At 35.9% G+C, this 17,642-nt stretch overlaps 1 protein-coding gene across 14 annotated transcripts in view; it reads left to right on the forward strand.

Moving 5' to 3' along the window:
- Positions 1–17,642, forward strand: part of MYO9A (myosin IXA) — a 384,919-nt gene that overhangs the window by 350,691 nt on the left and 16,586 nt on the right. The window lies entirely within an intron of this gene.

Genomic DNA, 17,642 nt, shown 5'->3' on the forward strand with positions numbered 1-17,642 from the left:
ATTTTAATGGGGAGTACATTGAACCTATAAATTGCTTTGGCAAGTATAGACATATTGATGATGTTGATTCTACCAATCCATGAACATGGTATGTTTTTCCATCTGTTTACATCTTTCTCTATCTCTTTTTTTAGTGTTGTGTAGTTTTCCACATATAGGTCTTTTACCTCTTTAGTTAAATTTATTCCTAGGTATCTTAGTTTTTTTGGTGCGATGGTAAATAGGATTGCTTTTTTTGTTTCTCTTTCAGTAAGTTCACTATTGATGTACAGAAATGCCATAGATTTCTTGGCATTAATTTTGTATCCTGCTACATTGCCAAATTCATTTATCAAGTCTATTAGTTTTTTTATGGAGTCTTTTGGTTTTTTTATGTTCAATATCATGTCATCTGAAAATAAGGACAATTTTACTTCTTTTCCAATTTGGATACTTTTTATTTATTCTTCTTGTCTAATTACAATGGCTAGTACTTCCAGTACTATGTCAAACAGTGAGAGTGGGCACCCCTGTTTTATTCCTGTTCTTAGGGGAAATGGTTTTAGTTTCTGCCCGTTGAGTATGATGTTTGCTATGGGTTTATCATATACTATAGCTTTTATTATGTTGAGGTATGACCCTTGTACTCCCACCATGTTGAGAGTTTTTATCACAGAAGGGTGTTGGATTTTGTCAAATACTTTTTCTGCATCAATTGATATGACTATATGATTTTTATCTCTCAATTTGTTTATATGATATATCACATTTATTGATTTGCAGATATTGTACCATCCTTGCATTCCCAGAATAAATCCTACTTGGTCATGGTGTATGATCTTTCTGATGTGCTGCTGGAGCCTATTTGCTAGAATTTTGTTGGGGATTTTGGCATCTATTAATATGTTCATGAAGGATATTGGCCTGTAATTCTTTTTTATTGTGTTGTCTTTATCTGTTTTTGGTATTAGGGTGATTCTGGCTTCATAAAAGGAGCTTGGAAGTGTTCCTTCCTCTTGAATTTTTTGGAATAGTCTGAGGAGGATAAGTTTTAGTTCTTCCTTGAATGTTTGGTAAAACTCTCTTGTGAATCTGTCTGGCCCCAGGCTTTTGTTTGTTGGAAGCTTTTTGTTGACTGCTTCAATTTCATCAAAAGTTGCTGGCCTATTGAGATTTTTAGATTCTTCTAGATTAAATTTTGGAAGGTTATATTTTTCTTGGAATATGTCCATTTCCTCCAGGTTGTCCAGTTTGTTGAAATAGAGTTGTTCATAGTATTTTGTAACAATCCTTTTTATTTCATCAGGATTTTTTGTTGTTTCACCTCTTTCATTTCTGATTTTGTTTATTTGGGTCCTCTCTTTTTGTTTCTTGGTTAGCCTGACTAGAGGTTCATCAATCTTGTTTATCCTTTCAAAGAAACAGCTCTTTGTTTTGTTGATCTTTTGAATTCTTTCTTTGGTCTCTTTGTCATTCATTTCTGCTCTGATCTTCATTATTTCCTTCCTTCTGCTTACACTGGGCCTTTCTTGTTGCTCTTTTTCTCTTTGAGTTGTAGAGTTAGATAATTTATTACCATTTTTTTCTTTCTTTTTTTTTCTTTTTTTGCAATAGGCTTGTAGAGCTATGAATTTCCCTTTCAAGACTGCTTTTGCTGTGTCCCATAGATTTTGGATTGTTGTGTTTTCATTGTCATTTGTTGCCAGGATCTTTTTATTTCTTCCTTTTTTTCTCTGGTAACCCAGTCCTTGTTTAATAACATGCTGTTTAGTTTTCATGTGTTTGATTTTTTTGGATTATTTTTATTGTAGTTAATTTCCAGTTTTATGCCACTGTGATCTGAGAAGATGCTTGATATGATTTCTATCTTCTTGAATTTGAAGAGACTTTGCCTAAGACCCAACGTATAGTCTATCTTTGAAAATGACCCATGTGCCCTTGAGAAGAATGTATATTCTGTGGCTTTGGGGTGGAATGTTCTGAAGATGTCGATTAATTCCATCTGGTCTAGTGAGTCATTTAGGATTGATGATTCTTTTCTGATTTTTTGTTTAGATGATTTGTCCATAGGTGATAGTGGGGTATTAAAATCTCCTATTATGATTGTATTGCTATTAATCTCTCCCTTAATGTCCTCCAGCAGTTTTTTGTTTGTTTGTTTGTTTGTTTGTTTGATTGTTTTTTTAATATGTATGTGGGTGCTCCTGTATTGGGTGCACATATGTTTACCAAGGTTATTTCTTCTTGTTTGATTACTCCCTTTAATATTATGAAGTGGCCTTCATTATCTCTTGTTATGTCCTTCACTTTGAGATCTAATTTGTCAGATATAAGTATTGTTACCCCAGCTTTTTGTTCATTTCCATTCGCTGGAAAACCTTTTTCCATCTCTTCACCCTCAGTCTGTGTGTGTCTTTTTTTCTGAAATGGGTTTCTCGTAGACAGCAGATATATGGGTCTTGTTTTCTTATCCAATCCATTACACTATGTCTTTGATTGGAGCATTTAATCCATTTACATTTAAAGTTATTATTGATAGGTACTTATTTGTCATCATTTTTATTCTAAACGCCTGTGTTCCTTCTTCGCTTCCTATTTCTTTTTTATTTTTACAGCAGACCTTTTAATATTTCTTGCATTGCTGGTTTGGTGGTGATAAATTCCCTTAGTCTTTTTTTTGTCTGTGAAGCTCCTGATTTCACCTTCAGTTTTGATTGATAGCCTTGCTGGATATAGTATTCTTGGATTCAGACCCTTTGTTTGCATGACTTTGTAGATTTCATCCCATTCCCTTCTGGCCTGATGAGTTTCTGTTGATAAATCAGTGGCTAGTCTGATGGGGGTTCCTTTATATGTAACTTTCTGTGTCTCTCTGGCTGCTTTTAAGATTCTTACTTTGTTGTTGGTGTTTGCCAATTTAATTATAATGTGCCTTGATGTCTGTCTTTTCTAATTCATTTTGTTTGGGTTTCTGTGAACTTCTTAGATTTATGTAGGTTTTTTCTTCTCTATTTCAGGAAAGTTTTCTTTCATTATTTCTTCAAACAGGTTTTCTATGCCTTCCTCAGTTTCCTTTCCTTCTGGAACCCCTGTTATTCTAATATTGTTTTGTTTTGTATTGTCCCAAATTTCCCTTAGGCTCTCCTCCTGTTTTTTAATTTTTTTTTTTTTTTCTAGAAGCTGCTCTAATTGGGTATTTTTTTCCAGCTTGTCTTCTAGCTCACTGATGCGGTCCTCTGCTTCTTGTGGTCTACTCTTGATGCTTTCTATTGAGTTCTTTACAGTAGCGATGTCATTTTTCATTTCTTCTTGGTTCATCTTCATTTCCTCTTGGTTCTTACTCATATTGTCAAATTTGTCTTCCATTCTTTTTAGCCATCTTATGATCATTTCTCTGAATTCTTGCTCTGATAGGTTGCTTGTCTCTAATTTGTTTACTTTCTTTTCTGGTGATGCCTGCTTTTCTTTCTTGTGCAGGCTATTTCTTTGTCTCCCCATGGTCTCTCTTTTCAGGATGTCTTGTTATGTAGTATTCTCTCTCCTTTCCATGGGTGATTGAAGAACTCCCTTGAATCCACATGTTTGCACTGATTGGGGCATCACAGCTGTTCGGTGGTCTCCACTGTTGTGGGTTTTTCAGGTCTCAGATAAGATCCACTTTTTCTTGCAAGATGGAGTAGTTTTCCCTCTGAGCCCGTAGTTCTGGGAGAGGTGTCCACCCCAGTGTTTTACATGGAGACAAGAACCAAACACAGTTACCTTCCCGCTTTAGGGTACCAAATGTTGCAAAAGACCAAAGAAATACCAAGCATGTTTCCTAGAGGAAGGGAGGGACCCCATTTATTAACACTAGAGAACTAGTTTATTAACTAGTTTATTAACACTAGAGGACTCCGGGATTAATTTCCAAATCAGAGTGGCAAAACACACAGAGGGTTTCACTTTTTATAACCTTCTAGGGTCTTTGTTTCTATACTTACTATTTTTATGGAAACTTTTATAATTAGAAGTTATAGAACCTGAAAATGAAAGATAAACTATTTTATATTGAACAATTACAGAACCTTTAAATTTATTTTAAAGTTAGCCATTTGATAAATCTGAGATCTTATACTTCTACATAAAAGATACATTTATATACTTGTTTCATGTTCAATTTAGAAAATTCGAAACAATAGGGTGAAGTGTAAAAGATAAGAAGAAAGTCACCAGTATCTATTCATATTTTTGAATATTTATATTTTCCTTATGTATGCTTAATAGAATTTATGACAGTACTATAGTATTCATAGCTTTATATTTTTAGGAAGATTTTTGTAGAGATAAAACATGAACTCAATTTAGTATCATAAATCCATTTAATATTTTTAAACTTTTAGTTTTACTAAGTAAAAATGAGACTACTTTAAATAAATATTTCTTTAGAAATACCTCTCTTTGTCTTTTTTCCTTTTCATTCTCTTTTATAGATAAGACCTATTCCTTTAATTTCATTTTTTCTCATTCCTTTTCTTTAAAAAAAAAAAAAAAAAAAAAAAAGGCCATGCTTCAGGAATTGTGCTAGGTATACTGGAAGTTTAGAAATGACAAAATCTTTGCCTTAGATAAATTAACAATCTAGTAAACAAAAATCTAAATAATTGTAGTTCAGTTTATTAAATCTCATCTTATCTGTTCAAAGCTATAGGGGTATAGAGAGTTGGATGAGTAGTATTACTTGAGAAAATTGAATAAACTCCAAGGGCTACAATGAAAGATTTCTTGGTAGGAATGAAGGAAGGGAAGATTGATAGTAAGGTTTTGTTTTGTTTTGTTTTTTGTTTTTTTTTTTATTAAATTATTATCTGTGTACATATTTTAACATTGCCCCCCCCGCCCCCCCATACATGATAGTAAGGTTTTATATTCTTAAGTTCCAGGACCAGAAGTTTGGATTTGATCCTTTTAGGCCTTGAGAGGTCATCAAAGGTTTTTAAACCAGGGAATAGTACCACCAAACTTTTTCTGGTAACCAAAGTCTTCCAGACCTTTAGGGAAAAACAATGGGCTTAAGTAGTAGCTTCTAGAATGTGACTTTAGGTGTGCCTGGGATAGCCTAAAGTCATCAACTATACTCACAATAATATTCCCTAACAAAACACCCAAAAATTAATTGGCTTGACATAATAATTATGTATTTATTACTATCTCAGCTGATTTGGAGTAAGCTGCAGGTTGAGTCCAGCTCTGTTTTGCACATCTCTTATTATTCTTGAACTAGTGAACTAACTAGGATATATTTTTCTAGTGGAAATCAATTCTAATACAGAAGATTAGAGAAGTGGAACTAGTGATTTATCATAGTCTTTGATATGTCTCTCAGGGCAAGGAAGATAGCTCAGGAACATGTTTCTTTAAAAAGAAAGCAGAGAGTTTTTCCCTCATACATCCTCTAAAACAACTTAGTTATTTCTTTTGCCTGCTTAGCATCTGCTCATGATCCAAAGCTATGTTTCCTTCTTCCCTGTAAAATGTTGGTCTTGTGATGAAAAAAACCCTCAGTTCTTTTATTAAAAGGGAACAGCTCGTAGCTCTTTTAAAGATGCCATTAAGAGATTCATATTCATACCTGTTAAATGGACTTATGAAGTTGTGTGGTATCTCGAGTGAGGGAAGTGGTCCATACAGTTTTGATCTTGTCATTCACATGAATTTGTTTGCTCTTTGGCCTACACCCCCAAATCAAAATTTTGTAGTTTCTTATAATTACAATATCTCCAGTGATATTAAAATCTATTGGTTACCCTAGCTGGTTTGGCTCTGGATAGAGCATTGGCCTGCAGACTGAAGAGTCCCAGGTTCAATTCTGGTCAAGGGTACATACCATAGTTGCAGGCTCTATCTTCCCACCCTCTAACCCCCGGAGCAGGAGGCAACCAATCAATGTGTCTCGCTCACTTCAATGTTTTTCTCTGTCTGTCTCTCCCCTTCCCTTCCACTCTCTCTAAGAATCCATGGAAAAAATATCCTTGGGTAAAGATTAACAAAAAATAAAATAATAATCTATTGGTTATTTCAACATTTGAAGAGATTTTTTTTTTAATTCATATATGGCCTCATAATGTCATAAGTGAATCATTCAGAAAATATTGGTTCACTGAGTTATGCAGATCTTTCAAATGTTTCATTATACAATATCAAACAAAAATAACATTTGTTAATATCACCACCTGTCTCTTTAGAAAATCTTTAGAACTGGGCAGCTGTCAAACTCATGGGGCAGTTATAAGTTTTCAAAAATTTTAATATTTGTTTGAAAGCTTGAAATGTCACCATTGACAAAAAATATAGTCATACATTTATTTCATTTGAAATGATGGGCTTCCTTCTTACATTTTTAAAGACAGTGCCTGCTGTATGCAATAGTCCTACTTAGTCGATTATTTTAACACATTGTGGATAGATCATGAGAATTCTTCTTATTACACAGTGTTTTACAAAATATCATACTTTTAAAAGATTAGCTTGTAAGAACATGTAATAAACTAGAGGCCAAGTTTGGGGAGGGTGTCCCTCAGCCCAGCCTGCACCCTTTCCAATCTGGGATCCCTTTAGGGATGTCCAACTGCCCGTTTAGACTCAATCTCACCGGACATCCCTCTCACAATCAGGACTGTTGGTTCCCAACTGCTCTCCTGCCTGCCTTCCTGTTTGCCCCTTTCTTTGAAAGGTAACCCAAGCCTCTCAACTGCTCTTTGTGGCTGCAGCCACCTTGGTTGGCATTAGTTTACATACGGTACTCGCTCTGATGAGCTGATGGGCGTGGCTGGTAGGCGTGGCTTGTAGCGGAGTGATAGTTAATTTGCATATTACTTTTATTATGTAGAATTACTTCAAACTACAATGGATATTTAATTTTAAAGTGTGCCTTTAACATTTATGTAAAACTTTTTTTGTACTCATTCAATAGAAACTTATCTGGCCACTGGGTAAAGCTAGCAATGAAACTACTAGTCTGTAATGTGTTAAGTAGCATTTCATGAATAAAGCTTTTAATTCATTTGCATTTCAAATGTTCACATATTGTTTTCTTAAGATAACTAGTCAGTATGCAGAAAGGTCCGTTGTGTATAAAACTTTTAATTTTACCACACAGAAAATTAAAAATAATGAACTCAAGGATTAAGAATAAAATTAATTTATACTGCTTAATGGAAGACATGAAATGAAATTGACTTTTTAAAAATCTATGCATGACAGCACAAAATATGATGTGATACCACTGCCTTCATTTATGCAAAGATGCCAATAGCTGTAAAACAGTTAGTGCAATTGTCAAGTGGAAGGACAACTAGCATCTTAGTATCATTATAAAAATAATTTTGAGCCCTGATTCGTGTGGTTCAGTGGTTGAAGTGTCGAAGAGTTGTAGGTTCAATTCTTGGTTGAGGGCTTGTACCTGGGTTGCAGGTTAAATTCCCAGCCTGGCCCTGGTTGGGATGTGTACCAGAGGCAGCCAATCGATATTTCTCTCACATTCTCTCCCTCTCTCTCTCTCTCTCTCTCTCTCTCTCTCTCTCTCTCTCTCATTCCCTCCCACTCTCTAAAAATCATTGGGGAAAATATCCTCAGGTGAAGATTAACAAAAAAAATTTACCATAATAATTTTGGCATCTCCATGGGCTTGTAGACACCAACTACACTTTGAGAACCACTACTCTTCACTACATAAAACACTCCTGGCTTACAGAATTGCACAGAAATATTTGGTGAAGATAATTCCTTTTCATGTGTAAGAAATAAATGTACAAAAATGACTCAAGTGTTTAAAGTGGTTTCTAATCTTCATCTAGTGAATCATAACTACAAGCATTGGGATATTTGAACAAGCCTGGTTACCTAATTATAGCACTATGCAAAACAGCCAATTTTCTAGGCCTCCCCTTACCAGGAAAATGGACTCCTCAGGAAGTGGTCCCATAATTCAATTCTTTACTTCTTATTTTTATGACTTAACAGAAGACACTCAAGCAGCGATAGTCTATCTTGGTCCAAAGTGCTGTTTTGGGGTATGGTTTCTTCATTAGGATTCTGAGATTTATGCTTTAACTAATTATATATATAGTCCTATCTAGGTAGTGCATAGTTTTTCCTTCTTACATATTCAACCCATGGACAAACTTCAATCCTATATAATGAAAGCCTAATAAGCTAAGTATCCAACCATTCATTTGACTGTTCAACAAGTCACTATGTTGCATACTGACCACCAAGGGGCAGACCCTCCAACAGGTAGGTTAGCTTGCTGCTGGGGTCCACTAATAGGGACTGGGAGAGATAGGCCAGACATGCCCCGGAGCCCTCCCACAATCCCTCCCCAGCCCTAATCATGCACTGGTGGGATCCCTCAGCCTGGCCTGCACCCTTTCACAATCCAGGTCTCCTTAGAGCCATGGTCGGCAAACTGCAGCTCTTTGGCCTGGGCGAGTCTATTTTAAAGAAGTGGTATTAGAATAATTTTAACTTTTAAAATTTCAGCTCTCAAAATAAATTTCAATCATTATACTGTTGATATTTGGCTCTGTTGACTAATGAGTTTGCCGACCATTGCCTTAGGGGATATTGGAGAGCCAGTTTTGGCCCGATCCTCGCAGGCCAGGCTGAGGATCTTCATGTTTCCCTAGTGAGTGTAAGAGATGTCTTTCCCTACATAGTCATCAAGTTGTTTTTGTTTGTAAATATATTTGTATTAATTTTTAGATAGAGAGGAAGGGACCAGGAGAGAGAGATAGAAACATCTATACACTGCCTTCTATAGGTTCCCAACAGGGATTGAGCCCTCAAGTTGGGCATGTGCCCTAACTGGGAATGAAACCAGCGACTTCTTGATGCATGGGTCAATGCTCAACCACTGAGCCACAACAGCTGGGCAGTCATCAAGTTTCTTTAAGGGTTTGTCAATCCACTCCCTAATTACCACCACAGGTATCTCTCTAACTTCATCTATCTTTAACTCTTTGGGCTTATTTTGACTTATAACATTGAAAATTTTTGTGTCCCCTCTACCATACCTTGCCATTCCTTCTTGCATCCTTTCTCCATCTTGGGCCTTATAGCATTTTTCTGAGAAATCAAAACTCTCCTCATAGGCTTTATTCATTTTAACACTTTGGTGTACTTTCTACTTGTTTATATTATTACCTCTTTAAGCCTCATGAGGAAATGGAAATGCTGGGCTCAACTGAGGATTACCTCAAAGAGGTATCTTCACTTAGAACCTTCACATTAAAGCATTTGGTTCCCAAAATTTTTGTTATAGTGGAAAAGCTTACTACAGATTGGTCTCACAGAATAACAGGAAAGTCTATTATGGACGGTTCTTACCTAAATCAAATAATTAAGGATCTGTGTTACATTGTCCTGGCTGGTGTTTCTTGGTTGCAGCATCATCCAGTGCACCAAAAAGGTTGCGGGAGAAAAAAACCAAGATGGTGACATAGGTAAACGCCTAACTGCAGCCCGCACAACAATTTCAAAAATACAAAATGGACATTATCCAGAACTACAGGAAAGTTGACTGACTGGAAATTCTACAACTAGAAGGAAAGAGAAAACCAGAAGGAAAATCAGAGGAGCTTTAAAAGCCTAAGGTACGGAGACACGTGCGCTTGTGTGGAGAGGATGGAGCCAGAGAGGAGGGGCAGCTGAGTGCCTAGTTGGCGTTCCCTAGCAGGAAGGAGATAAAAGCTCCGGGCTGCACTGAAGCCCAGTTCTGGGCGAGACCCTGGGGACCCAAGCTCATACAGAGGGAATCTAGGCTGTAAGGCAGAAACTCAGGGGAGCGGCGAAAGGCAGAGCTCCGGAGGCGTGCACGTGAATGCTCGCAGAGGACTGACTGTTGACTGTGCTGCTAGATTGCCCTAGAGCACATGTGTCAAACACAAGGCCCGCGGGCCAAATCCGTCCCGCCAGGCCTTGCAATGTGGCCCGCACCACGCTGTCATCACTGCACTCCGCTGCGTTTCCATCACAATGACAGTTTATGACTGTTCAGTAAACCATTCGGCCCGCGATTTAGGCTGGATTTTAGATTTTGTCCCCTTCTCTGATTGAGTTCAACACCCCCACCCTAGAGGGAAGGAGACAAAAGCTCCAGATTGTGCTGAGCCCCAGTTCTGACTGTACTGAACCCCAGTTCTTGGCCAGACCCTGGGGACCCAGGCTCATACAGGCAGTGTAAGAGAGGCAGAGCTCTGGAGGCATGCACGTGAATGCGCGCAGAGGACGGACTGTTGACTGTGCCGCTGGATTGCCCTAGCAGGAAGGAGACTAAAGCTCTGGACTGCACTGAACTCCACTTCAATGCACTGAACCCCAGTTCCGGGCGCATTGGGGGAGAGACTAGACTGTCTGGTAGTGGGCAAAACTCGAGGGCACCTTTCTCTCAGAGGTGCTTGCAGCGAGTACCGAAGAACACTGAGGAACACTGAGACTCAGGAATCTCATAGGGCAGGGCTGATGGGAACCCAAGGCCGTAGGCTCCACCCTGAAACTCCATCCCATCCAGACTGAACACAGAGGCTTTTGCACTTTTGCAAGACTAGCGGAATAAGGCTGTCTCCCAGTATAGACACAGCTGATCCTCACAGCCAATTGGCCTGGATGTCAGTTCCTCCCAGTGATACCAACAACAATTAAGACTTCACTAAAACAAGGCTGTACACACAGTCCACATAGGGGTGCACCAAGAGTGTCCACCTCAGGTAACTGGGAGGCTGACCCACCAAACCATATAGGACACCTTAGCACATAAAGCCACTCTACCAACTTATGGAAGCAGCAAAAATGCTGAGGCAAGGAAACGGTTCACAAACGAAAGAAATGGAGGACAACAAGTGACTGGATATAGAGTTTAAAACTACAGTTTTAAGGTTTTTCAAGAATTTCCTAGAAAAGGCTGATAAATTTAACGAGACCCTCAAGCATATGAGAGAGACCCTCGAAGATATGGAAAAGGACCAACTAGAAATTAAACATATACTGACTGAAATTTAAAAAAAATACTATACAGACACCCAACAGCAAGCTAGAGGAACGCAAGAATCAAGTAAAAGATTTGGAACACAAAGACCCAGAGGACACTCCTCAGCAGAAGCAAGAAGATAAGAGAATACAGAAAGTTGAAGATAGTGTAAGAAGCCTCTGGGACAACTTCAAGTAAACCAACATCAGAATAATGGGGGTCCCAGAAGGAGAGAGAGAGCAAAATACCGAAAACATACTGGAATAAGTAGTGACAGAAAACTTCCCCCACCTGGTGAAAGAAATAGACTTACAAGTCCAGGAAGTGCACAGAACCCCAAACAAAAGGGAACCCAAAGAGGACCACACCAAGACACATCATAATTAAAATTCCAAGAGCAAAAGACAAAGAGAGAATATTAAAAGCAGCAAGAGCAAAGCAGGTAGTTACCTATAAAGGAGCACCCATATGATTGTCAGCTGATTTCTCAAAAGAAACAATGCAGGCCAGACGGGAATGGCAAGAAATACTTAAGGTGATGAATAGAAGAACCTACAGCCAAAAATACTCTACCCAGCTATCACTCAGAATCAAAGGCCAGATAAAGACTTCACAAATAAAAAAATAAGTAAAGGAGTTCATCACCGCCAAACCAGAATTATATGAATTCCTGAAGGGGGTTCTTTAGGAAGAGGAAGAAAATAAAGATAAAAATTATAAACAACAAATACATAACTATCAACAAGTGACTCTAAAAACCAAGGGAATTAAAAAATCTGATGAACAATATTAACTGGTGAATATAATAAAATCAGGTGTGGAAGGGGAGTGAACTGACGATTTTCGGGGAAAAGGGGAGTGGGGGGTGCGGGAAGAGACTGAACATAAACTGTGCACCTATGTATGAGGACAATGGGGGGTGGGGAAGGAGAAGAGGGTGGGGTGGGAATCTGGTAGAGGGGAGCAATGGAGGGAGAAAAAAAAAAGAAACATAATAATAGGAACAATAAAGATTTATTTTTTTTTAAAAAAAAAGGTTGCAAATTTTATTCTCGATCAGGGCACTAGTTTCTCTCACATTGATTATTTCTCTCTCCCCCTCCTGCCCCTTCCTTTCTAAAAATTAATAGAAATCCTTGATTTAAAAAAAAACAACCTATAGTATACAACTTTATGTTCAATTTTTAGCACAATATTAGCATTTTTTTTATATTTCTAAAGCTCCATGTAATCAAGTTCAAAAGTTAATTTCCTTGACCTTGTAAGAGAACTCAGGGCTGTAGAAGTTTCAGGTTTTCTTTCATCTTTATTTAATGCTGTCTTAAAAGACCTAGACCTATAGAGCTTTTTTGATTTTCTTTAGCTCTGTTAAATAATCCTTAGCTAACACATGGTAAAGTATTTGGGCAGCTAGGAAGGTGATGGCATGGATATTGAACAAAGGCAATTTTAAATCTCAATATCCCTCTCTCTCTCTCTCTCTCTCTCTCTCTCTCTCTCTCTCTCTCTCTCTCTCTCTCTCGCCTCCCAGCTGGGGATCAAGCCCCCAACCCGGGCATGTACTCTGACCTGTAATCAAACTCTGACCTCCTGGTTCATAGATCAATGCTCAATCACTGAGCCACATTGGCCAGGCAAAGGCAACCGTGCCTTCTTCTAAGTCATTTTTTTGTTGAATTTGCAGACTGATCTTGTGTTGTGAGCAATTTTTTCTTAATATTTTCTTTACTTCTTGCTCTCAGAACTAAAAGTGGAATAATAATTTTGTAATTCTTTTGATTTTTCATCCCATTGCATGTTTTAGAACATACGAGTTTAGTTAACGTGACTGCCCTTAGAACTTGCCCCCCACTTCCACCTCATCTCACCAGTAGCGCTAGATCAGTAGTTTCTGTTTCTGATACAGCATGTCTTCCTTCTTTCTCCCCCAAATCAACTGAGAAATCTGTCATTTTATTGTCTCATGCTATTCAAAAGATAATGGCATATTTGCAGAAATAGCTAACATTGAAAAGTTTTTAAATACCACTTTTATTGTGAAATACACCACATATATATATATATAGGAGCCCAGAAATATACATAAACATCTTAATGAATTATAAAATGAACATCAACATACCACTCACAGTCAATATATAGAACATTGCCAACATTCCCAAAAGCACTCCTCTTTTTCTTTCCAACCACAATCCTTTTTCTCCCCCAGAGGTGAGCAATAACTTGAGTTTTATATATGTTACTTGCTCTATTTTCTTTGTTGTTTTCCCACTAAAGGATGTATTCTTGAGCACTATAGTTTTGTTGTGTTTGCTTTCAGCTCTGTATAAATGGAATCATATTATTCTGTATCTAACTTATTTAAGTCTTATTATGTATAAGACTTATCCATGTTGTGTTTAGTTGTAGTTCATTTTTGTTCCTGTATAGTATTCCAGGATATGTATACCACCATTAAACCATTTTCATGTTGGTAGGCGTTGACTTGTGTTTTGGGAGTTATGAATATTCTGATACATGTATTTTTTATGTACACATGCATGTATTTTTGTTGGGGAAATACAGGAGTGGAATTACTGGGTCATGGGATATATGTATCATCAACTTTAGTGCATAAAGTTGTGCTACAGTAGTAGTGTATGAAAGTTACCAATTGTTCCACCTCCTTGTCAACACTTATATTCCAGATTTATTAATTTTAGCTACTCTTAACAGTGTGTGTAATTGTGGTTTTAATTTTGCACTTCTGTACTCTTTAATGTGCTTAAGATCCTTTTTATAAGTATGCATGAGATATCCTTTTCTGAAGGACCTGTTCAAAGCTATTGCCCATTTTTTCTAATTGGCTTGCCTGTTTCTTTCTGATTTGTAGGAGTTCTTTCTGAATTTTTGATGCAAGCCCTTTATTGGTTACTTCCGTTGCAAATTTCTTCTACTTAGAGGTGTCATTAGATGAATCAGGAATTTTTTTTTTTTTTAAACCAGGAGTTCTTAATTGTAATGTAGTCTAAATTTTATCAGCCTTTTCCTTAGACTAGTACATATTATATCACGTTTAAGACATTTTTCACTACTTTATATTATAGAAATAATGTTTCTAAAAAGCTTTATATTTTTGCCCTTAATATTCAGTTTTATTTATTACCAGGATTTAATATTTTAATGCAATTATAAATATTATTTTTAAATTGTTATATTCTATTTGTTCCTCATGAAAGAAAAATACATTTGATTTTGGTGTTTTTCACCTTGCTCAACTCACTTATTCTAATACTTTTGCTGTGACTTATTTGGATTTTATATCTTAGTCATACTGTTCATGAGTAATAATAGTTTCACTTGTTTTTTTATAGTCCATATGGATTTTTTTTTTCCTTTGCTAGAATCTCCAGTATAGTATTGAAAGGAAGTGATAAGGATCATTTTTCACATTGCCCTATCTCAAAGGGAAGGCTTTAATACTTTTACCACTGAATAATGATGCTTGCTATAGAATTTTTAGATGCTTTATGAGATAATTTTCCTTTCTATTCCTGGATTTCTAAGAATTATTATTAGGATTTATTATTGAATGTTATGAAATACCTTTACTATGCCCATTGAGTTGTTCATCAACATTTATGTTATTGATATATTATACCAAATGTTTTTCTAATGTTAAGCCATCATTACACTACCGCAGTAAATCCAACTTAGTCATGAGGTGATTTCCTTCTTACATATTGCTTGATTTAGTTTATAATAAGTTATTTAAAATTTTTGTACCTGTGTTTATGAGTAAAATTGTCATAATAGTTCTTACTTTTTATATCCTTATTAGTTGATTTTAGAGAGAGAGGAAAGACAGAGAAACACTAATGAGAGAGAAACATTTATCATCTGCTTCCTGCACACCCCGCTTCTGGGGATCAAACTGGCAATGCAGGCAAGTGCCCCTGATCAGGAATCGAATTGGCAACCTCTTGGTGCATGGGATGACACCCAACCGAGTCATACCAGCCAGGGAGATATTCTTGTTATTTCTTGATATCAAGATTATGCTGTCCTCTAAGAATGAGTTGAGGGAATAATAGTCTTTTTTATAATTTTGTAAAGAATTTGTGTCATTTGTATTTTATTTCTTCTTGTTTGCTAATGAAATCATAAAGGCCTAGAGTTTTCTCTTTTGAAAGTGCATTTATGAATTTAGTTGGTAAGATTATTCACTTTTTTTTGGTATTTCTTTATTGACAGTATTAATTACTTGGATTTTCATAGAATTTCTCTACATACACTTTTGTATAAAATTTCAGATTTATTGACAAAGGTGTTCATAGTAGTCTCATCCTATTTGTGCCTTTGGTTACTTGTGGATTCTCTCTATCTTCTTCTTGCCAGGGTTTTAACTTTTTTATTAGTCTTTTCAAAGAACTACATTTTGGATTTTGTCCTTTCTTTTTTAATGTTTATTAACTCTTATCTTTATTTCTTTTCCTTTCCTTGAATTTATTTTGTTGTTCTTTATTTGATTGTCTTGGGGGGGGGGGGAATGCTTACTTTAAAAATTAACCTTTTTTATTTGTTGCTCGTTAAAGAAAAATAAATATATAAAGCTATAATTTTAATGTAAGCAGAGTTAAACTGTTTCTGACAGACTTTGATATTGTTGATTAATTCAAAATATTTTCTAATTTCCATTGTGATTTCTTCTTTGACTATGAGTGTGTTAGAAATCTATTTCTTAATATATAGGTGTTACTAGTCTTCCCCTTAAAATTGCTCTGTTAGTAAACTTATTTTAAAAAGATCAGATAAATTATTTCAACCCTAAAAATGTATAGTCTTTGCTGTATGCACTTTAAAATAATGAGTGTTCTGTAGTTGTTAAATACTGAATTATGTATGTCTGTTATCATCACTTATGTTTTAAGTTGTTCAGATCCATAGCTTACTGATTTGTACACACTTGTTTTCTTTGTGCTGATTATAGCTTTGTCTAATTCTTTGAGTATTTTTGTCAATATTTTACTTTAAATTTATTTTTTAAAGTTTATTCCTTTAGTTGAACAATCTTTACACACAAAATAGATGGTTTAAGATTTTTAAGTAGAAAGGAATTTAGGACTTACGAGGTTTTATGAGTCTGCTAATGTTTTAAGATCTGTGATGGCTGTCGCCAGATGAAAAAGTATTATACTTTAAATTTCTGAAGCCATTTCTTCAGAAATGGATATTTGCAAATTTAGAAATAATGTTTATATCTTCTTCATAATTTGAATTTTTGTCATTGTGAAATATCCCTCTTTATCACAGGTAACACTTCTTACCATAAAGTTTACTTTGTCTAGAATTAAAATAGCAACACTAGTGTCCTTTTGATTAGACATTGTATGCCTTTTATTTCCATCCTTTTATTCTCTACCTTTCTTAATTCTTATGTTTTATATGTGTCCCTTGTAGACTTCATATTGACTTACAGTCTGATATTTATATTTTTAACTAGAACATTTAATCAATTTACATTTAATGTAATCACTGATATATTTGGGTTTAAATCTAGTATTATGTGCTTTTATTTTACCTGATACATATTTCTTTTCCTTCTTGCCTTTTTTGTTCCTTTTTGCCTTTTTCTTTTGACTATTTTTTATTCCACTTTCTTCTTTTGTTGTTTAAAAGGTTTTACCCTCTCTTTTTTTTGCTTCTTTTAGTAGTTAAACTAAATGTTACAATAAAAATCCATTACCTACCATTGTATACTCATTGGTACTTTTATTTTTTTCCAAGATAATTTGAGAACTTTAATATGCTTTAGTTAATATACAATTACTGTTTGTATTTTAGGTTATCTGTATATTTTTAATCCAACTGGGGAAAATGCTTACTTTAAAATTTAGGGTATTATTCTTATGTTTTATGCAGTCACTTTTCATTTAGATTCTCTCACATATTTACTATTTTCATTGTTCTTCATTCTCCCTCACTAACATTTATTCTTGTGTCATTTTCTATCTGCTCTTTAGGGCAGGTCTGCTAGCAACAGATTCTCTTAGACTGACTGAAAATGTCTTTATTTCAATTGCATTCTTGAAAGTTGTTTTGCTCTGTATAGAAATCTAGATTGGCAGTTACTTTTTTCTTTCATCACTTTGAAAGTATCATTTATTGTTTTCTGCTTCCATTGTTTCTATTGAAAAGTTGTTTCTTTATTGCAGATGCATTTTTTTTTTCTTAATGCTTTTAAGATTTTTTTTTTGCCTTTGATTTTTAGTAACTGTGTCTGGGTATGGACTTTTTAAGTTTATCTTTCTTATAGGTTGAAGGCTTTCTTTAGTCAGTAAGTAGGTTGACATCTTTTTGGTCTTAAAAAATGCTCTACCATTATCTCTTTAATATTTCTTCTACAGAATTGCTTTTCTCTCCATATCCTATCTAATAAAGAGGGAATATGCTAATTGACTGTCACGCCCTCAAAAATGGCAGCACCCACAGCCACAAGATGGCAGCACCCAGTCCACTCAGCCCCACCAGGGTAGCAAGCATGCAGCACAGCCAGGCCCACCCCTAGGCGGGACTGGCTGCTTCACAAGCCTACCACCAGAGTCCCCCAGTCCCCTCAGCCACCCAGCCACCCAGGGATGGTCCAAGGCACAGGCAAGCCTCAGATAGTGGCTTCCCAGAT

Source organism: Pipistrellus kuhlii, unplaced genomic scaffold (genome assembly GCF_014108245.1).
Source record: "Pipistrellus kuhlii isolate mPipKuh1 unplaced genomic scaffold, mPipKuh1.p scaffold_m20_p_1, whole genome shotgun sequence".
Classification (NCBI taxonomy): domain Eukaryota; kingdom Metazoa; phylum Chordata; class Mammalia; order Chiroptera; family Vespertilionidae; genus Pipistrellus; species Pipistrellus kuhlii.